This window comes from Dasypus novemcinctus, chromosome 20 (assembly GCF_030445035.2).
Source record: "Dasypus novemcinctus isolate mDasNov1 chromosome 20, mDasNov1.1.hap2, whole genome shotgun sequence".
Lineage (NCBI taxonomy): Eukaryota > Metazoa > Chordata > Mammalia > Cingulata > Dasypodidae > Dasypus > Dasypus novemcinctus.
In genome coordinates, this window is record NC_080692.1 from 54064461 (window position 1) to 54087117 (window position 22657).

The 22657-nt window shown below is 37.3% G+C and overlaps 1 pseudogene; it reads right to left on the reverse strand.

The window, feature by feature from the left end:
• LOC101447564 (disks large-associated protein 5-like) overlaps nucleotides 1–22657 on the reverse strand; it is a 60599-nt pseudogene that overhangs the window by 34193 nt on the left and 3749 nt on the right.

The following is a 22657-nucleotide window of genomic DNA, read 5'->3' on the forward strand; positions in this document are numbered from 1 at the left end:
GTACTTTGTTTTCTCTCTTTTTTTCTAGATCAATTAATTTCATTATTCTTTTCAAGTAAATAACTTTGCTTTGTTAATTTTCTCTTTTGTTTGTTTCTATTCTATTGCATTGATTGCTGCTCTTTATTATTCCTTCTATTTAGTATTCAATTTGCCTGTCTTTTTAGCTTTTTAGCTTCTAAAGATGTAAGCTTAGATTATTAATTCTAAACTCATTTATCTTATATAAGCAATTAAAACTATTAATTTCTAAGCAATGTTTTATCTGTACCCTACAAATTCTGATACGCTATGTTTTCATTATCATTCAGTTTTGAAGCATTTTCCGATTTCTCTTGTTATTTCTTTTTTGACCTTGGTTTATTTAGAAGTATATTGTTTAATTTTCTGATATTTGTGGTTTATCTAGATATCTTATTTTTCTCTTTTAATTTTATTCCTATGTGATTAGAAAGCATTCTTTGTATAGTATCAATCCTTTGAAATTTATTGGAATTTGTTTTATGGCCCACTACATAGTCTCTCTTATAGACATTTTTATGTGCACTAGAAAATACTGTGCATTCTTCACTTGTTGAATGTAATGCTCCAAAATTATGGATTATTCAAGGTGATTGATAGTGTCATTTAGATCTTCTCTAGCCTTATTGATTTATTCATCCAATTTTATTCTCAGTAAATGAAAGGAGATATTAAAGTAACCAACTATGATGTAGACTATATTCTTTTAATAATTGGGTCAGGTATTGCTTCATGTATTTTGAAACACTGTTACTAATATGTTTGCATACATATGTTAAAATTCTTTTATTTTCTTGATATTGAACATTTTAGTGTTATAAAATGTATCTCCATATACCTGCTGGTATTTCCTGTCTTCAAGTCCACATTGTCTCATACTAACATAGCCATGCTAATAATTACAGCTTGCTTGAAGTATTTTTTCATCCTTTTATTTAAATCTATTTGTTTCTTTATAAGCAAAGTATGATGTTCATAGATAGCATATAGTTGCATCTTATTTTTTTTTAAAGATTTATTTATTCATTTATTTCTCTCACCTTTCCCCCTGCCCCGGTTGTCTGTTCTCTGTGTCTGTGTGCTGCGTCTTCTTCTTTGTCCGCTTCTGTTGTTGTCAGTGGCATGAGAATCTGTGTTTCTTTTTGTTGCATCATCTTGTTGTGTCAGCTCTCCATGTGTGCAGCGCCATTCCTGGGCAGGCTGTACTTTCTTTCGCGCTGGGCGGCTCTCCTTACAGGGTGCACTCCTTGCACGTGGGGCTCCCCTACGCGGGGGACACCCCTGTGTGGCAGGGCACTCCCTGTACACATCAGCACTGCACATGGGCCAGCTCCACACGGGTCAAGGAGGCCTGGGGTTTGAACCGCGGACCTCCCGTGTAGTAGACAGATGCCCAAACCACTGGGCCAAGTCCACCGCCTGCATCTTATTTTTGATACAGTATGACAACTCCTGAGTTTCATTTTTTAAAGAAAATTTAGATTATACAAATGTTACATAAAAAATATAGGGGATTTCATATGCTCCACTCCCTCCCTCTCCCACATTTTCCCACATTAACAGCATCCTTCATTAGTGTGGTACATTTGTTACAATTGATGAACACATATTGAAGTATTGCCACTATACATGGATTATAGTTTACATTATAGTTTACACTCTGTCCTGTGTAATTTTGTAAGTTATGTCAAAACATGTAATGGCCTGTATCTGTCATTGCAGTGTCATGCAGGGCAATTCCGATATCCCAAAAGTGCCTCCGTATTATACCTATTCTTCCCTTTCCCTCGCATCAGAACCTCCAGTGGCCATTGTCTCCATATCAATGATAAAAGTTCTTCCATTACTAGAATAACAGTAAGTCTATAGTAGAATAATAGTATACTTTAGTCCATTTTTCATTCTCCAAGCTTGAGGATTTGGGAATAGTGATACACACTCTGCCTGTAATGGAGAGCGGGCTTAGATCCCATGGGGCAGATGGATGGAATTATCTTGCTTGAGGTTGCAGAGTCCCTCAGTTCCTTGGGATGGCCGTTGTCCATCATCATCACCTTGTTAGTTGTCCTGGGTGAGTCCAGTGAACTGGAGAGTAGGTGTAGCAACTCTGCTGAGATTCAGGGCTCATATGGCACATGGATGGACCAAAGAGTTTAGTCTCTTGGACATACACCTATCAAGTCTTGTACTAACTATAGGTTCAAATAGAAGGGGCAGAAGAGCCATGTGTAGGGAAGCCACAAATGAGTCCAACTCTGTCATACCTGGGACCATAAATTCCAAGTAGGGCCCACTGGCAGGGCACCAAACTCCTGAGCTGTCACATCTGCCAATAGTGTCTGAAAGTCTCCAGAGCCTTCAGGAGCCCCACTATTTGAGGCAGTATTTACTGTGACTGTCAATGAGATTCTGCTGAGATATGCGTAAGCATAACCTCTGGAATGACCTTCTGATTCACTTTGAAATATCTTAGCCATAAAAATTCATTTGTATTTAATATTTCCCCCTTTTGGTCAAGATCTTTTTCAGGATGTGTTGCTAGTTGGCGCTTGGTAATAATCCCTCAGTGCCAGGGAGACCCATCCCTGGGAGTCTTGTCCCATGCTGGGGAAGGCAGGGAGGTAGTGCATTTATATGCGGAGTTTGGGTTAGAGAGAGGCCACATTTGAGCAACAAGGAGGCTTTCAGGAGCAACTCTTAGGCAATGTGTAATACTACGCTAAGTTTCAGTTTCATAAGTAGAGGTTCATAAGTACAATCATCAAGATCAAGGGTTTTGCATAATGGTCTGTCTTCCTTCACTAGGCACTGCCCTTGTTCTCAGGGATTCTTGCCATTCTATTGGAGAATACAGCAGGACTCCCCAGCGTGGGAATTCAACATTCTTTCAGTTATTTGTGGGTCTCAACCCATGAGACAACACCCTGTGACCACTTGAACATATTCAAATCCCGTAGAGGCTGTTCCAGGTGCACCCTCCCCACACATTCCCCCATCACTGACACTCCACACCGGTGATCCTTCCCTGCCACAGTTGTGACCCTTCGGTGATCTAAAACTTCTACAAAAATGAAGCCAACAAAATAACCAAAGAAAATGAAATAATAATAAATTTAAAAGTAACAAAACACAAAAATTTTTTGAAATTTTGAAATATAAAATTTTTTTAGACATTGTATCTTTCATCACTGTAAGAGCTATGGTCTTGTATGTACAGTGACAGTTTCTTCCACATATTCCCCCTGTGTCTTATTTTTTTCTCATTTATTTTCAAAGAAGTTTTAGGTTGCAGAAAATTTACAGAGAAAATACAGGGATTTCCCATACACTAAATGCCCTCCTCCTTTTCCACTCTCCCTTGTTATTAACATTTTACATGTGGATGGTACATTTGTTACAACTGATGTACAAATATTGAAGCATTGCTGCTGAACATGGTCAATATTTTACATTTTACATTTTGGTTACATTATGGTTTACATTTACTTTTAACTTATCACATTTCTTTTGTCTCATATATTACTCTTTTTACATTGTAAATCACACAATATAACATAATTTTTGTTTTAGGGTTTCACATGATTTTTAAGGAAATTAAGAAAAGTATATATATGCACATATTCATGTGTGTATATCAGTGTATATATGTATATATGTGTGTATCCTTTTATATGCCCCCTCTTATCACCACCTGTATATCTTCCAAGTTACTATTTTGCATAATTTTTCTTTAGTATGACATACTTCCTTAAGCATAACATAGTGCAGGTCTTCTGGTAATTAAATTATTTATCTGAAATGTTAATTATTTTCTGCCTTTTTTTCTAATGTGAAGTTCCTGGTCATTTGTATCATTGTTATTGTATATGTTTGTATCAGTTTTCTGAATTTTCTTATTATATGGTTAGGTGTACTTTTTTCTGTTTTTATCCTGCCTGAGATTATTGAGTTTCCTGTATCTGTAAGTTGATGTCGTCTGTTAAACTTGGAAAAATTTTGGCCCATTAGTTCTTCAGATCTCTTTCTGTTCCCATTTCTTTCTTCTACTTCAATTTCATGAATACTAACATTCCATGGGTCTCTGAATCTTTGTTAACATTTTTTTTTCAAAATTTTCCTTTGTCTTCTTCAGAATTGATCATTTTTATTGATTAATCTTGAAGTTCAATGATGCCTTCGGTGGTATTCAATTCATTGGTTAATCGCATCTAGCGACTATTTCAGTTAGTATACATTTTAGCTCTGGAATTTAGCTTAGTTTATTTTCCTGTAGTTTCTAATTCTTTCTCTTTCTTTGCTGGAATTTTACATTTGTACACTCATTATGAGTATATTTTTTTCTGAAGTACTTAAAAGTAGTTGTAAGAGCTACTTTAAAGTTTCAACATCTAGGTCATTTTGAGTTGTTTTCTAAAAACTTCTCTCTTCTTGATTATAAGTTATAGTTTTCTGATTCTTCCCATATCTAGTGATTTCTGATTTGATGCCAAATATTATCTATAAAATTTGAAGAGATTCTGGATTTTTCAATGTTGATGATTTTTTGTTGTTGTTCTAGCAGGCTGTTAATTTGATTGGACTCAAAATCCAAACTTTCTTTCTTGTAGTCATCAGTAGCTAAAAGATCCTCTCAGTTATTTTAACTTCTGCATACAGGGTTTTTTCATGATCTTCCCTGTGGTGTCCCTCAAGCATGCATAGTTTATTGGTGAGCCAACCCTGATTTGGGGGCCCATGCCCTTGTGACTTTCTTCCTTTCCAGGGCTTCCCACCTAAATTCCTGGCTGCTCCGCCAGCCCTGAGCTCTGTCCTCTCATACCACAACTCAGTAAAGCTATGACTTCTCTGCCACTTCCAAGTGTGGACAGGTCGATGACTGGCCATAAACGAAAAACTGCATGCTCCAACCTCCCAAGTTCAATTCCTGTCTTTCAATGATAAATGCCCATTTAGGTTCTATCTGTTTTTGTTCTTCCTTCTGTGCCTTCCAATAGCTGGGGTTATTTTATGTATTTTGTCCACATTTCTTAATTGTATACCTGTGGAAGGGTAATTCCAATCAAACTATTCCACTGTTACCTTAGTTGAAAGAATTTTTTATTTCAGATTTATTTATTTTTCTTTCCTAGTATTTACATTTGTCTGTTTGGTCATTTGTTTATTTAAACTTTCTACCTCTTTCTTTAAATTTCCTCACTTAATGCTATCCATCTTTTTCTATAGATTCTTTTATATATGAATCATTGTTATTTTAAAACTTTTCTGCTAATACCAATATGTTGGACATTTATGGGTCTATCACTATTGACAATACTTTCTTTTAATTATGAGTCACATTTTTTTTCTGCTTTTGTTTCATATACGTGATAATTTTCTTTATTGTATACTTGATGTTGTGGAAAATATATTTAGATACAATTAGCAAGTTAAGTTTCTGGCACATCACATCACGTTGATCATGTGACACCTTGCTGCTTTCATTTTAATTTTTCCTCCATTCTGACGGTCCTTTTTCCCTTCGTCCTTCTGCATAGCTGTTATGCCTGTACTTGGACAGGAGTGTGGTCCTTCCTGCTGTCAGCTGATGGCCACGCCCGTGTCTTGTCCTGTACAAGGTAGCCACTGACATGTCTGCTCAACAGGTCTAGTCCTCCCAATATTTCTTTCTGCTAGGGTTCTTGAAGTCGAACATTGCACACATGCAGTTCTGGAGTTACAGGAGTTCACACACAGATTTGGGGGTTCTCCCTCTGTTCCCTTCTTTTGGAATTTCTCCCAAATTTCCAGCCTCTTGGGCAGTCCTGGAATACACTGTCAGCTCACTAAATCTGTGCCTTGCTGGAACGCTACTGTCCATGAGCTGCGGTCTTGGTGTGCCCTTAGGGAAAGGGGACACGTGGGAATCGCCTAGTGCCATGCCCTTGCAGGGGTCAGTTTCCTCTAGTTTCTGCTTTCTTTTGGTTCTTCTCCAATTAGTCTCTTTAAACAGTGTTTATCTGTATATATACACATTTTGACCAGTTTATAATTGCTATCAGCAGGAGTATTAGTCTGATACAATCTTCTCTACCAGAAGCAGAAGCTGTAAGTTTCCAGAACAGATTGATTTTGAGACAACATTTATACCCATTTGGGTAAATTTCATACTGAATAAGAACTCTAAAAGGTCACAGTTTGGGAGATGAATAATCATGGGCATGATGGGATCAGTTTTTGAAAGCACGATAGAGTGTTTGAAAATCCCTGGGCTACAGGGTTTGGCAGAGCATTCAGGAATAAGGGAAAGTGATTATAAATTTGTTAGGTTTTGCTAAAGAGGTCAAATTTTTCTGTAATTCTTAAGTGATTAGAGAAACATTGAGTGCCATATGGAATAATTTTAAGGTTACTTATCTTGGACTCTGAATTTATAAAGAAGTTGTTGGAGATGAAGGGGAATAAAATTACCTTTGTTGCCATAGGGGTAGAATATAAAAACTCATCACTCCAAACCTATGTTACCTGAGACTTAGCGCAGGTAATGAAAACCTCTCATAATTTCTCACCATTAAAACCTATAAATATTGTTGTGCTCAGGGCCTTAGTCTGGAGATGTTTTTACTGTCTACACTTTCCCTCTCTCTATATTATTATGTCATATGTTTTTATTATGTCTGTGTTTAAATTATATTAATGTGCCAATGACAGAAACATGTATCTCTTCAGCCTGAAATTTCCCCCTGAAATGCTTACTTAACATGCCTACTTTGCTGTTCAATAACTTTCAAATTCAACCTCCAGATGACTTCTCGATTCAACCTTCCCCCCAAAACCTACTTCCTTTCCATCCCTCTGTTTCCGTAAAGGGTAGCCCCTCCAGGCTGGGTCCCTTGAGCTCACCTGTGGTTCTCACTCTTTCACACCCTGTACTCAGGGCCTCAGTGGACCTTGGTAGACACAGCACATCACTGCTGCTGCTGAGCTCCAGTCCAAGCAACCAGCAGCTCTTTCCTATTTTATTACCATACCCTTTTTATCCATGTCTCTACTTCCCTCCTCTCCCACCTATTTTCTTATCTCTACAAGCAGCTGATTTAAGTAAGATCATGTAATTTCTCTGCTTAAACCTAATTTATTAGAGCTGTCCAGCCCCTCAGATCCAGCTGTCCAGCCCCTCAGATCCAGCTCCTTTTGGTCTTTGTCCTCACCTCCCAGGGCTTTTCCCACTGCTCTCCACTACGGCCACTCTCCTGCTGCACGTCCAGAGATGCCAGGTGCCCTCAATTCGTAGAGCTTGGCCTCATATTCTTTCACGTGCTCTTGTGGCTTTAAGGATGTAAATACTCTATATTTCCTTACTGCATATTGTCTGGCTCTCCCAAATTCTTAGAGACTTGCATGATTCCCTTGGATTTAAGGCTCCATATGTGTCATTTCTTCTTCATATACTTTTCTTCTCATCCCCCCTTCTCTAGTGGAATTTGGTTCCACTCTGGATTCCCCATCAATCAATACTACCATTCCAACACCTACCGCCAGCCCCTTTCTACTGCGTCTGTGACCTTGAGAACTTTCATTTCCTCTGATCATCAGTGGGGTGGAGTATGTCTCTGTGCCTTATAATTTAAGGAAGAGTATACTGAAACTTTCAATGAATTATTCTTTCTTTTGCTTTCGCATAGTTTGAAAATGTGGCTGGTTATAGAAATCTTGGATTATGAATTTTACTCTTCAAACCTCTGTAGATTTTACTTCATTGTATTCTGATGATTAAAGTTTCTGAGGCCAGAATGATTAAATGATTATTTATTTATTTACTAACCTTGCTGGAATTATTTGAAAAGTTTCCTTTACTTTTTCAGAGTAAAAAATAATAATTCTTGCTATAAAGTTCCTTTTATTACTTTTTAAAAACTCACCCTTCGAGTCTTGACTATTTCAAAACATTAGCACTTTTCTTAAACCCTCCTTCTATAGTCATATTTAAAATATATTTTCATTTTTGCTTTACAAAGAAGAAAAGGTTAATTTTATACAATTTTCTAACTTTCTTCCCAGATTTATCTTCAAATATTTATTTCTACATTTTCCTGCATCTCCTTTCATTAAACCTCAGGGGAAAAATTGCTCTTCCTTTATCAAAGCTAATATTTCCACAGGTACTTCTGATTTCATTCTTTCTAACTTCCCTGGTGAAAATTTTTTAAGATTCTAAAACTTCATTAATATTTTGATTATTTTGTGATTGGTGGACTTTAAATTGTACTGCCCAGCGTAGTTAAATTTTACTAACCAAGTTTATTTAATTATGAGAAATAGAGAATAAAGCAAAATTGTTTAGTCCAGCCTACAATAAAAAAAAAGACAAAAGTAAATCTATATAGTGCTCACACTACTGTTCTGATTGGTTTGGGATTATAAATTTTCTGGAATTCTTTATTCATGTATTTTTTGAATACATGAAAAAAATGAAAAAATTTAAAAATTAAAGAGTAAAATACAAATCCTAAGTGCACATTTTGATAAGATTGGACAAAAGCACATCACCCATATAATCCACACTTCTATGAAGTTATAAAACATTTCTAACACTACAGAAAGTTCCTTTGTATATACTCCTAGGCAATGATCCCCTTTCCCAAGAAAAGCACAGTTCTAATTTCTACTGCAATGCATTAGTTTGCCTGTCTAAAACTTCCTATAAATGGAATGATTTAGCTGGTGCTCTTTTGTATCTGGCTTCTTCATACTAAGAACAGTGTTTCTGTAATTCATTCGTTCTTTACTGAGTATTCCATCCAATGGGTATATGGCAGTTTGTTTATTCATCCTCTTGATGGACATTTGGGATGTTTTCAGCTTGGGACTATTAAGAATAAAGGTGCTATTAAATTCTCTCTGAGACTTTTTTGTAGACATTTCCCCTCCTCTGATAAATACCTAAAAGTTTAGTTTCTGTGTTATAAGGTGGATTGATATTTACTTTCATAAGTAACAAATAAACAACTTTCCAAATTGCACCGATTTACACTGCCACCAGAAATTTATGCTTGTTCGAGCAACTCCATGTTATTACCAACTTCTGGAGTTGTCAGTGGTTTTAATTTTAACAAATTCTAGTGAATGTGAGGCAGTATCTCATTGTGGTTTCAATTTCTGTTTCACTGTCTACTGATGCTACTCATTTGTGTAGCTGCTTTTGTAAGATTGATAGAGTTTTGTGATTATTGCAGAAGGGACCATTTGATTTTATTGCTGTATTGGAAAAGATTTTATATATTCTGTATGCAAGTTTCTTGTCAGTTTTATGTATTGTGAATATTTTATCCAAGTATGTGGCTTGTCTTTCATTTTCTTATTAGTGTCTTTTCATGACAGAGTATTTTTTAAAATTTTGATTAAGTCCAATCTATTTTTAAAATTACAGTTTCCCCCTACTCTCAGGTAGTTTTTTCTTCATTTCCTGTTTTTCTCTCTGAGATTCTGATTGTACCTATGTTCAAGTGCTTGGTGTTGTTTCATTCATTGCTAAGCCTCTATTCATTTTTTCCATCTTTTTTTTCTTTCTGTTCTTCAGAGTTGATAGAGTTATTTCTAGAAATGTGCCTAGATTTTTCCTCCACTTAACTATCATTTTCTTTTGCAGTCTTCAGCCTACTCTTAAGCTTATCCAGAGAGTCTTCATTTCACATTACCTTATTTTTCAGTCCTAGATTTCCATTTGGTTCTTCAGACTTTATTTCCTCTTGATGACTGTCTCTTCTTCAAACTTCTTTTAAAATATATATAGTAGTTTGCTAATCCCTAAATCTGGGTCATTTCTGTGTCTTATTATAGGATGTTTTTGTTTCTTGATTTAAGGTGGCATCATGGAGTAGACACGTGAGGCTTATCCTCAGCCAAACAATTCTGACAAATCCCTGCATATGTCTTAAACAACTTACATTGTACATCAGCTTTTCCTCCTCATTACCCTGCTTCACATTCCAACTTTTTCAACAGCCCTGAAATTCCATATGTCTCCATGAGCCCAGCAGGATTACTGCTCTCCTAGGGTTCTTCTCTCTGCACACCATATCAGAAGTGACCCCGAGATAAAGCCAGAGCAATCACTGGGTCCCCTGTAAGATCTGCATTCTCATAAAGAGCAAAGTCCCATTCTACTCATTGTACAATGACTGAAAATAGTTGCCTTATATATTTTGTCCACTTATATCATCATTTTTAGCAGTAGGACATGTCTGACACTTATTACTCTTTCATGATAATTTGAAGTTTGCTTGTTATATACTACAATAAAAAAAAAGAAAAGAAAAACATGAAATTGGAAGGAGAACAGGGTAAAAAGGCTAACTCAACAATATTCTGTCTGCTTGACCTTGAACAAGTTGTTTATAATTTCTGAGACCTCATTTCTTATCTGTAAAATAAAAAATGTTAAGGATAATATGCGAGTATTTACCTTTCACTAAATCCTATAAAAAGATTACAGTGTCTTTCATAATTGTTTTTGGTAATAAATAAGATAAGAACCATAAAAATTGTTAATCACAATGACTGGAACTGAGTAAATCTGTTTATCCCTTTCTGTTTGTCCCTTGTAGCAGTTTGATATTATTGATGAATTCCAAAAAGAAGTATTGGATTATGTTTGTAAACTGATCTTTTCCTCTGGGCATATTAGATTATATTGCAATCATAGGTTTACTTGATTAAGTAATTATGTAAACCTCTTGTGCCAGTAGGGCATGGAGTCCCCACCCACAGATAAAAGGCATGGCAAAGGACAGAGTTGAGGGCTTTTGATGTTGGAGTTTTGATGTTGGAGTTTGATGCTTAGGCTGGAGCCCGGGGAAGAAAGACAGAGCCGTTCGTCTACAGCTGACCTCATGGAGAGAGGCAAAGCCTAGAGAGCCTCACAGTCTACAGCTGACCTTGTGGAGAAAACAGAGGAGCTGAGCCCAGAGGAACCCAGGAAGCCTGAACCCTGGTAGACATCGGTAGCCATCTTGCTCCAACATGTGGCAAAAGACTTTGGTGAGGGAAGTAACTTATGTTTTATGGCCTGGTATTTGTAAGCAACTACCCCAAATAAATGTCCTTTATAAAAACCAAACAATTTCTGGTATTTTGCATCAGCAAAATACATCCTTCTTCCTTGCTCTTTCAGGGTCCATAGTTGGAAGGTATTATGAGGGCTTTAACCAAATCTGGACTTACAGTCTCCTTAGATAACAGAGTCACTTATTGTGGTTATGTCCAAGGTAGGAAAGAAGAATTGATGAAAGAAATTTGACTTGAATATCTGTCTACAAAAGCTGGAAAAAAAAAAAAGGTGACCCTTCACTCTTGCAACTGAGAAGAGAAGAAGACAATATCTGCTACTACTTCACTTAAGGAATTTGCAGAAATTTTTCTTTCCTGTTCTATTTCCCTCTAAAGCCCTTTGCCATACTTTTTGAAAACAAATGGGGGAGAGTACACCAAAATAACTTACCAAGACATAAAGTCAATTAGAAAAAAATCTCTGAATTGCAATGTTGAATTCGGTGAAATCTGCATTTGCATCAATTGATTTTAGTTTCTCCAATTATGGTTTCAGCAAAAGAAAATGAAAAATAATGAGCACAAAAAGGTAGATGACAGTGAGTGAGAGGGAGGTAGTTTCTCCATCAGCCCTACTGCCCATTCTTTGATGTGAAGGTTTAACTTTTTCTCAATCTTACCTTAAATGCTATGCAAACACAATCTTATAGCCCTGCTCCTGTAAAAGAGCTGCTACAATCCCCAACTCTATAGAAATTCTGGAGTTACCACTGCCAAGAAATGTTTCAAACTATAGAGTTCTGCAAAACTACTTATTTCAGTGGTGGTCAGATTTTGTTTCTAGGGTTCTTTAGATTTGCTGCATGGATTTTTGTTTTAATTTTGTGTAAGAAATTCATTTCTTATTTAACCTAAAATAAGAAAACCTTCTGTAAATATAGTTGTTTGTGCTCTATCAAGGGGAGCTGTAGGCTTCATAATTATTTTTATTGAGTACTGCTCCCTCTATGCTATTTTACTTGTATTAATGAAGATTTGGGTAATTAGGTTTAGAAGAACATATTTGTTAGTCTGCACATTGAATTTTATTGATGTCCTCTTCTTAAAAGCATTAGCAAAAGGTTTGAGAATAATATTGGGATGCTGAAATCCTGTGATACTCAGTCAGCTAAGTGGAATGGGCTTTAGTAGATAAAGAAAGAATAAAATGCACTTTGTTTTCTTTCTTTGCAGATTAAACACATATACTTTCCTGTATTTAGGAAAGCATAGCGTTCTTTGATATGATCTGATGTAACACATATCCAATTATTTTTATAACAATAATACATTATTGTGTGGGTTATATATTTTGGAACTTGTTTAGCTCAACATTAACTCTAAATATGGTATATATGAAAACAAGGCCATAATTTCAACTCCCAGAAGAACTAGAGTTACATATGAAAATGTTTAATAACCAGTGGTTATTTCCCTAACCCCAGCAGGAAATCTCATAAATTTAAATCATTCACTCATACATTTACTCTATCATTTATTTATCTATTTGGAGAATAATGTAATAACCCTATATACTTCAAGGTTTTTTTTCGGTTTCCTTCCCATGTCTTTACTGGAAATATAAGTGTATATGTGTTTGGTGTTTGAACCAAAGAATAAATTTACATATATAAATTACACAGATTTTTTTGGAAAGCTTTTAGGGGATAAAAGATCCAGTTAAAGATAAAATTTCATATTCTGTAACCCAAAATTCAATGATAAAATATCAGCTTTTGCCAGGTATCTGGGAGTTTGCAGAAGTCATGGGGCCTACTTACTCTTAGTAAACTTAGGCTATTGTAAAAGCAAAATTCTCAAATTATTAAAAAAAAAATTCTTATACAAATAGTGAACTTATATCTCATTATTATTTTAATCATTAATAAGATAACAGACAGAATAACATAGATCATTTGAAATGGATTTTTTAAACTAATGGAAAAGAAATGATGAAATATGATTTGTTATTAGAAAACAGCATGATAAAACCCTCTTTTGAAGTAATTGTCAATACTGAAGTTGAGAACTGTGAGGTCTGATATGTTACTCTGCTTCCAGGTTAACATGCTGGCCTGTCACCTTTTCATGGGTACTGACGAGGACTCGAGACCCCTGCGTAAGAGAGAAAGGAGTTTACTACATTGGCACAGAGAGAAGCATGGGTGTTATCTTATCAGTTCCCCATGCCCCCAAGTCTCACAGGACTAATACACATGGTCCCAGATTGATGAGAAGAGCCCCAAGCTTAGGAATAATCAATAAGCAGGCCTTTAGTTTGTTCCAGAGGAAAAAAGTGTCTTTATTTTACTTCAGAGTAAGCATTCTTACTCCTTGCTCCATTGCCTGTCTTATGCTCTCAAGGGACACACTGACTCTCTCTTCTAAGACGGTTCACTATACAAATATCCTTGGAGAGATGGTCTAAACAAAGAGCAGCACTTCCTCACTCATAAGCTATGCAAAAATATAGGCGATCAATAGATAACTGTTTCCTAATTACAGGCACCCTTCTTTTCTACACTATCATGATTTTTTGGCAGCTTTTACAATGAGTGTGCCTTTTCATTGGTGATTCTGATTAAAATGACAGGGTTTGGGACCAAATTTATTTAATTAGTCTCATAAAACATTTAATTAAACATCTAGCTGATAGTATTCCTCTGGGCTGAAGTTGATCTCTTCTATTGACTTCTGACATGCTTCCCAAGGTCTCAGACACAACCAATAGAATAAAACCCATAAATTATTGGGGCTACCTTATAAAACCAGGTGGCTTTCTCCTTAAATTTCTGTGTTAACCTTTTCAGTTGGCCTGAAACATTAATCCAGGTATAAAAGGATGTGTTAGCAATTGTGCAGACTCTACCAGGAAGACATGTAGGGCAATTCTATTATGTATAACAACTCTGGCCAGTGAGTTAGCTGACCTGATGACTTCTAGAACTGAGGTGGTATCGTTGACCACTTAAGCTAAATTCAGGGATAAATTTCATACCCATTTTTCTAATTGGATGACTCCAATGTACAGATAACTTCCCGAAGGGTATGCATAAGTACCAGTCAGTTATTCCTCCATGTAACTCCTCCAGGTAACCAGGGGAGCTTCATGGATGTCTCAGGGCTATGTCGTCCACTGGTGACATTTCCTTAAACACACGAAGGTCTCTTAGGGCCAGTCTTTAGGAGGGAGGTAAGTTAATGCCTGGTTTCCACACAAGAATTATAGTCCCAAGGACACAGATGATGGCACTAGAAAGTTTTGTTTACAATTTGCTGAGACCCAAGTGGGACCTTCATCTGCCTCAGGGAACAGTTTGACAGTGTTCCCAACGTGGACTTCTGGCCAACTGCTGGACCTTAAGATTTCGGGTTCAGTTTGAGTAATTTAGTCTAATCCTGATTTTTGAAGGGCTTTTTAAGGGCACTTAATTCAACCTATGGTATTTATCCATGCTGACAGCTGGATGGCATCTGTCCTTCCATAGAATGAATGAGTCACAATTATGGAGATGAGGATAGGGGAGACATCTAGAGATATTGACAGGATTTTGCCTGGGAGGTTCAGGGGTTGGGATCATCCTCCATGCTCTGATGTTGCTGATAAACTTCTTAGTAGGTTCAAGGAAAATTTCAACCAAACATGGTCCAGGCCAGTGTGTGTTTCTGTGTGTGTGTGTGTGTGTGTGTGAGGTGGGAGAGTTGGGTTAAGTAGACTCTTTACTCAGTTAAATACAAGACTCATGACAATGCCATGATGTGTTCTTTAAAGAGATGGCTACAGGGAGCAGTTCTGAAAGACATAATTAGTGACCCTCATGCTCCATACCTCGTATGGTCTAAGGTGTTTCTTCCATAGGCACCCAAGTTCTTCTGAACTGCCTAAGAACAGTGTCTCAATCCTATAGCCATAATTTCACTTTTTCCTAATGAACCACAATTTGCATCCAGACATGAAGGGACCAGGTATGAGAGTTCTGGTGCATTTTATAAAATATACAGAGACCCATTATATTCCTAACCTTAATCCTCATGGGCCAATGTAGGGAGACTTGGGGAGCAGTGTACTCAACCGAGGGATCATTACCTTTACAATCTAGGTTCATGTCCAACGTGAGAACCCAGATGGCTGAATTATACTCATTAGACTCCTTTAGGCTGTCTTTTCATTGGCTGCCACCTGGAGAATATATCAAACAAGTTAGCTTGGTTGGGTTTGCCATTAGAGGAAAAAAAGAAGTAGCTTGCCAAGGGATGTTCTGAACACAATCCCAAATTTTCAAAATAGGTCTAATATAATCCATCCTGACCACTACCCAAGAAGCCTCCAAGAGGAGATGATTCCTTTCTAGGGACAGGTGTATTTTGTGATCAAACTTTCTTACTAAGGTGTGTGGACTAGGTGGAGTTGAGGGAAGTAGAGTCAGAAATATTTTAGAGTCAATAAGGCTATTCAATTGTTTACGAATATCATATACCAACCAGAACCAGCAAGATGGCAGTGGAGTAAGGAGCTCCTAGAGTCAGCTCCTGCTAGAAGGCAGTTAGTAAACATCCAGAGCTCTCTGGAGCTAGCTGAAGCACCTGTTTGGGGGCTCCAGAAGACCAGAAGAGCATCCTGTAATGTCTTTGAATGAGGGGAAGGAGAAGACTGCCCATCTGCAGAGAAGACTCATAAGTAGAGTGCTCCACTTCACAGAGGCCAGTGCCCATTCTCCACTGGAGGCACAAGCTCCTCAGGAGCTGTTCTGCAGCTGGAATTGAAAATTCCACTTCCAAAAAATGGGGGAGGAAGAGACAGTTGGGCACCAATTTCAGCTATGATGAGGAAATTCAGTGGGCTACAGTACAATCCTGAGAACAGCTAAAGTTTGAGCCTGTTCAAGTCAGAAAGAGGTTGGGAGCTGCCATCTTAACTCCGCACCTGGCATGAAGGGAAGCGGGGTGGACTGAAAATCTCGGTGCTGGTGGGGACCAGCTTCTTTCCATCCAGATTATATTGTGGGTCTAGCCTAGGCCCCAGTGCCACCTCCAGCAGGGAGGAAGCTGTGGGGACCTGTGCCAGCCTCTCTGGGAAATTACTGGCCAAGCCATGGAGGCTGGCGATCATCCTAATCTGGTGGAATATGCCATCCCAGGAGCTGTTCTGTGACAGAAATTGGAAGCTCCATTTCCCAAAAACAGGGGAGGAGGAGACAGTTGGCTGTCGATTTCAGCTACTGAATGGGAGATTTGACTGGCTAAGAGATAACCCTGGGAACAGCTGGGCTGAGAACCACCCCAAGTCAGAAAGAGGCCAGTAGCCACCATTCTGACTCTGTCCCAAGCCTGAGGGGAAGCTGGGCTGACTGAAACTCTCAGTGTTAGCAGGAACCAGTTTTTTTCACACAGATCAGCCTGCAGCCCTAGCCTAGGCTTCAATCTCACCTCTGGCAGGGAGGAGGCTGAGGAGCCCTGCACCAGCCTATACAGGTAACTGCAGGGAACTTTGGCTGGCATAGACTGAAAATCAGAAGTCTACCAGGACAACTGCAGTCATCTTGGACCTGCACTGCATAGATTGCTGCCCACACCTGCAGCTCCATCCCTGCCCCAGGCAGGGGAGAAAGGGATGTGAAGCTTCACCGGTCTCTCTGGGCAACTACAGTCTAGGCCTGCATGTGGATTATTCCACACAGCTGTGACTCTGTCCCTACCCCTGGTAAAGGAGAAAGTTGGAAGAAGCTCCATTGGTCCCTGGTGTAATGAAGGCAGCTTGAACCTCCACAGCTTACAGCACGAACTACATGCTTGGCTCCTACTGCATAACCAGCAGGGCAGAAATGATAGGAAGCCCTAAACTAAAGAGAAAAACTGCACCCAGAAAAATACTGTAGTAAGCCAGATGCAAAGACACCAACAAAAAATTACAACCCACACCAAGAAACAGGAAGCTATGGCCCAGTTAAAGGGACAAGGTAAGCCTCCAGATGACAAAAGGAGTTGAGACAATGAGATGGCTAAAGAGATTAAGAATATTAAGAAAATATTGGATGAGCACAAAGAAGAATTTGAAAGCATACATAGAAAAATAGCAGATCTCACGGGAATGAAAGGTGCAATCAATGAAATTAAAAATCATTGGAATCATATAATAGCAGATTTGAGGGGGCAGAAGACAGGATTGGTGAGCTTGAAGAAATGACCTCTGAAAGTGAACACACAAAAGAACAGATGAAGAAAAGAATGGAAAAAATTGAACAAGGTCTCAGGGAACTAAATGACAGGAAAAGACATGCAAACATATGTGTCATGGGTGCCCCAGAAGGACATAGATATCCCTGTCCAAGAAGCACAATTTACTTCCATCCCAAAAATCCAAATAGACCAACTCCAAGACACATACTCATCAGAATGTCAAAAGACAAAGACAAAGAGAATTCTGAGAGCAGCAAGAGAAAACCAATGCATAGCATATAAGGGATATCCAATAAGTTTAAGTGCTGATTTCTCACCAGAAACCATGGAAGCAAGAAGACAGTGGTCTCATATATTTAAGATACTACAAGAGAAAAACTTCCAGCCAAGAATCTTATTCGGCAAGATTGTCTTTCAAAAATGAGGGTGAGATTAGAGTATTCACAGATAAGCAGAAACTGAGGAAATTTCTACTAAAGCGTGTGCTAGAGCCTGAAAAGAAAAGACAGGAAAGAGGGGCCTGGAAAAGAGTCTAGAAATGAAGATTATATCAATAAAAGTAACTGAAAGTGTCAAAAGAGTGGTGAAAATAAAATATAACAGATAAAACTCAAATAGGAATAATAAACTTAACCAATGATGTAAAGCACTTGTATTCACAAAACTGCAACTCAATGTTAAAACAAATTTAAAAAGCCCTTAATAACTGAAAGAACATTCCATGCTCATGGATTGGAAGAATAAATATCATTGAGATGTCAATTCTACTCAAATTGATATACAGATTTAATGCAATCCCAATAAAAATCCCACCAGCATTAAAGAAAAAATTGAAAACATGATCATTAAATTTATTTGGAAGGGTAAGGAGTCCTGAACAGCCAGAAACATTATAAAAAGGAAAAGTGAACCCTCATCTCCAGTCTTTAAATCATAATACCTACCTATAGTGGTAAAAACAGCATGGTACTAGCCTAAAGATAGACACAATAGACCAATGGAACCAAATTAATGGTTCAGAAACAGACCTTCACAGGTATGGTTAAGTGAGATTTGACTACCATGTCAAAGTCACACAGCTTGGGCAGAACAATCCATTCAATAAAAGATGCTGAAAGAATTGGACATCCATAGCAGAAAGAAGGAAAGAGGACCCCTATCTCACACCTTATCCAAAAATTAACTCAAAATGAATCAATAAACTAAAAATAAAAGCAAGAACCATAAAACTTCTAGAAGAAATTATAGGAAAATATCTTCAAGACCTGGTGGTAGGTGGTTGATTCTTAAAGGAGATAAGAGAAGGACTGAGTGGACTACTGATGTTTAATGCATGTAGAAGTTTTAATTAGCTTTATTGTAAAATTGTGGAAATGTATAGAGTGGATGGTAACACACAGTGAGTAACAGCTAGTTTATAAATGGGGATGTGGCTGAAAATGGTAGTCTAGTTATGTAAATGCCAGTTGACAGAATGCTTGAGAATAATCTAGAAACTGGATGGCACGGTGAACCAAGAGGTGGATGGGAATTGTGGTTCATGGTATGGACGCAAGAGTGCCCTTTGTTAGCTAGAACAAATGTATATCACTACTGCAGGATGTTGGGAATGTGGAGAAGCATGGGAAAAATATAGCTGGAGGGACCTATGGATCATGGTTAGTAGTAATGATATAATATTCTTCATCTATGCAAAAGATGTGCTGTGCTGATACTGAGGCAGTATGGAAAATGCGAGCCAAATGTACACTATGGACATGGTAATAATTACATGATATTGTTTTATCTGTAGCAAATGACACACCACATTGTGGTGTTTTGATGGAAGGGTGTTTGGGAATTCTGCACATGTGCCTGATTGTTTTATAAGTTTACCACTTGTGACATAAAAAAATAGATTCCATCAAAAATAATAGGGTGGTTTGGGGGAAAAACACACCAAATTTAAGATAAGAACTATGATTAGTAGTAAGATTTTGACAGTGTTCTTTCATAGTTTGTAACAAACGTCTCATGACAATGCAAGGTGTTGGTGGAGGGTTGAATATGGGACCTCTGTATGATGTTATGCATTTTTGCTTTGTAAGTTCACAACTTTTACTATACACTTAATTGTTTATGTATGCTCATATATAAATGATATAAAGATAATAATAATTAGATTGGTTAGGGGAAATACTTTAGTAGTAAAATTTTGTCAATGCTCTTTAATCATTAGTTAAAATGGTTTAAAAACAATGCACGTTATTGGTGGTAGAGTGAGATGTTATATATGTTTGTTTGATGTTATATATGTTTGTTTTGTAAGTTCACAACTATTATATACTTGTTGCTTGTATGTTTATGTATGAGTGATATATTTCAATAAATTAAAAAATAAATATATATATCTTATACCTGTGGATGGTAGAGCAAGTTGATGATGCACTCAATGCCTTCCTTATCAGCACACTTTGAATCATTTCTGTGATAAAGGCCACATCATTGTCTGACTTCAGATTGTCCAGAATTCCTAACACATGATGCAGATTAGCTTCAAGTGACATAATGGTGTGGTCAGAGTTAGTTGACTTGACTAGAACAGCAAAATCAAAACCTGGAAAAGGGCCATTGAGCATAAGGTATCACCAGTAATTCTGAGAGAGTAACAAATGTTTGTTATAGTTAATCTGCTAGGACATGCAACCAGAACCCTGTGCAGTGTGGCTTCCCTCATTATGAGACAAATGAGTCAATGTTTAGTAAGACTTATAAGTGTAGCATGCAGTGGTAGCCTCTACATGAGAAACATGGAATCCTATATTTGTCTAATATAGATGTGTTACCAAATTTGGTGGAATAATGATTCCAGGGAAAAGTGGGCAGTGCAGGCATGATTGGCCACTTGATTCCAATCACTCTGATCAGAGAATGGTTCCTTGACATGAACAACTACATGAGAAACCTACAAAGTTTGATCATGAGCCATTATTAGTTTCCAGGAAGGTTTATATTGAATTGTTCTACATAATATTTAAAAACCACACTATCATCTTTTGGTCTTTTCCAAAGTTTTAGATAACTTTTCCTGAGTAATACCCTCTGTGATCATAAATAATTCAAAAGATTAATTTTTAATAGCACACAAAAAAGATTCATATTGTTGTATTTTTATTATAAAGCTATTACTTGAATTGTTTTCCTTGGCAATTGTTTCCTAAAGTTCTTATAGGAAATTTGATGTAAGCTTAATTTATAGCATACCTACACAATGATTTTGGTGCAGCCATTGATATTACTACTTTTAACAAATTACATATTTTTTAGGAAGAGATTCCAAAATATGCCTGGTGAATTGATTCTGTGCATTGATGCAATAGATTTTCTCTTTCATATATTTTATAAGTTCTGTTCTAATTGACCTGCTTAATTTACATTGCTCTAGCAAGTGGTGTTAATTAAGAAACATTAGCTTACTTGTTTGTATGATCATCAAAATTAGAGTTATATGATATTAATGCTTGGGCATTAACTTCCATGTAGATCCTTCTTAAAATTAGAAAATACTTTGAGAATAATGATAATGAAAACACCACATACCAAAACTTATGGGATGTAGCAAAATCAGTGCTTTATTGATAACTTTATAGCTGTCAACATCTATGTTAAAAAATAAGAAAGGTCTCATATAACCTAATCTTCCACCTTGAGAAACAAACAGAAATAAATTGGAGCAAACTAAACCCAAAGCAAGGAGAAGGAAGGGGAAATAAAGATAAGAATGGAAATTAATGCAATAGAGGATGGAAAAACAATAGAGAAAAAAATCACCAAATCTAAAAGTTGGTTCTTAAAAATATAAAAAATTTGACAACATTTACCTAGACTGATAAACATGAAAAAAGTGAAGATTTGAATTACAAAAATCTGGAGTGAAATAGGGTACATTATTTGGAAGTTATGGAAATAAAATGGATTATAAGGATATACTATATGCCATCTATGCCAATAAATAAGGTAACCAGGGAGATTGTGGGAAGATGGCATCAGATCAGGCAGACAACAGAGAAAGAGTCAAAAGCTGCCTGAGGGACCTGCTTTGGGGGTCGGCAGACCAGGACAGTGCTTCACAGCTCCCAGAGGTGTGGCAGAGACACGGAACCTGAAGCAACAAACGGCGAATTACTAAGCAGGCGAGGACTCCTGACACACTAAGGGTGGGGGTAAAATCCCTGTTCATCTCCGCTCACTGAGGGGGGAGCAGACAGCTTCCCCCCTGTCAGCTGTTACAAGGGAAAGGGGGAGGGAGTTGAGGGGCTTTCCTTCAATGAATTCAGTCAGCAAAGCCTGCTTTAAATCTCTGTTCTGGTCAGACCAAAACAAAGGAAAACCAAGGCCGTACACCTCTACAGAAAGGTGCACCAACAAGCGCCATCTATTGGCCCAACCGGAAATGAAACAAATATCAAAGAAAAGTTGTGAAAAAATAACAATTGGCAAGAGAGAGAAACTGACCATCAGAGTAGATTTACCAACATATTCAGATGCCTAGACATCAGCAAAAAAGCACAACCATATAGGAAACAGAAAAAGATGGCCCAATCATAGGAACAAACAAAATATCCTGAAGAGATACAGGAATTAAGATGGTCAATGATAATCACACAACTCTCCTAAATCAACTTAAAAATTGAAGGGAAATATGACTAAAAAGATAATGGATATTAAGAAGACACTGGGTGAACATAAAGAACAATTTGAAAGACTGCAAAGAAAAGTAACAGACCTTATGGGAATGAAAGATGTGATGGATGAGATTGAAAATACATCAGCAGCACATAAGAGCAGACTCGAATTGTTTGAAGGCAGTTAGTGATTTCAAAGTCTGAACACCTGAACAGGAAAAGGTAGGAGAACAGAAAGAGAAGATAATAGAAAAAATAGTACAGGGTCTTAGGGAATTGAATGACAACATGAAACACAAAAACACACTCATCAATGTCCCAGAAGGGCAAGAAAATGGAAAAGGGGCAGAAAGAATATTTGAGAAAATAATGACCAAAAACTTCCCAACCCTTATGGAAGACATAAATATCAATATCCAAGAAGGACAACACACCCCAAACAGAATAAATCTGAACAGACCTACTCCAAGACACTTATTATTCAGAATGACAAAGAGAGATAAAGAGAAGATCTAAAAGCAGCAAGAGAAAAGCAAAACATCACATACAAGGGAACCTTGATATGATTAAGTGACAACCTCTCATCAGGAACCAAGGAGGAGAGAAGAAAGTGGCAAGATGTATTTAAGGTACTGAAAGAGAAAAACTGCCAGCCAAGAATTCTGTATCCAGCAAAGCTGTCCTTTAAAAATGAAGGGGAGTGCTAAGTCTTCACAAACACAAAAACAAAT